Consider the following 771-nt stretch of genomic DNA (forward strand, 5'->3'; position numbering starts at 1 on the left):
TCTGTACTATTTCCTCTCCATACTGGCCTTTTCTGACCCTTGACTGTCCATTTCCTTGCTTCTTCTTGTTCAATGCCACTGGAATTTCCCCTGATGCCTGCTTTGACAAAGAGTTCTTCATTCATGGATTCTCAGCTGTGGAATCATCGGATCTTTTCATCACGTCCATCGATCATTTTGTAGCCATCTACAACCTCCTGAGCTACACCTCCATTTTGACCAGTGACAGAGTCATTAAAATCAGCCTTATATTTGCTGCATTATGTATTTTGTTTGTCCTCCCTTTCCTCTTTATTCTAAAGAGGCTGAAATTTAATAAGAAAAGTCTTGTATCCCACTCCTACTGACTCCACCAGGATGTCACGAGGCTGGCCTGTTCTGACAATAGGGTCAATATCATCTGTCGATTGTTTGTGGCTCTAACAGCTCTATTAGACTGAGTATTTCATTTCTGTGTCTTACACAGTTATCCTGAAAATTGTTCTGGGCATTGCCTCACACAAGGGTCACCTCGAGGTCTTCAACACTTGCATCTCCCACCTTTGTGTTGTGCTCATCTTCTATGTGCCTGTGGTCACCTTGGCTGACCTTCACAGCTTTGCCAAAAGTGTTTGTCCAGTTATTAGGGCCACCATAGTTAATATCTTTCTTCTGGTTTCCCCTTTAATGAATCCTACTGTGTACTCTGTGAAGAGTCAGCAGATTAAAAATCAGATCCTGGTGAAATTACGTAGCAAACAATGTTGATGGAAAATTTGGGCTATAGAAAAA

The 771-nt window shown here is 41.8% G+C and overlaps 1 pseudogene; it reads left to right on the top strand.

Moving 5' to 3' along the window:
* The first annotated feature begins 10 nt into the window (after positions 1-10).
* Positions 11-747, top strand: LOC109377951 (olfactory receptor 51A7-like; annotated as a pseudogene).
* The last annotated feature ends 24 nt before the right edge of the window (positions 748-771 follow it).

Source organism: Hipposideros armiger, unplaced genomic scaffold (assembly GCF_001890085.2).
Source record: "Hipposideros armiger isolate ML-2016 unplaced genomic scaffold, ASM189008v1 scaffold_1663, whole genome shotgun sequence".
NCBI classification, from domain to species: Eukaryota; Metazoa; Chordata; class Mammalia; order Chiroptera; family Hipposideridae; genus Hipposideros; species Hipposideros armiger.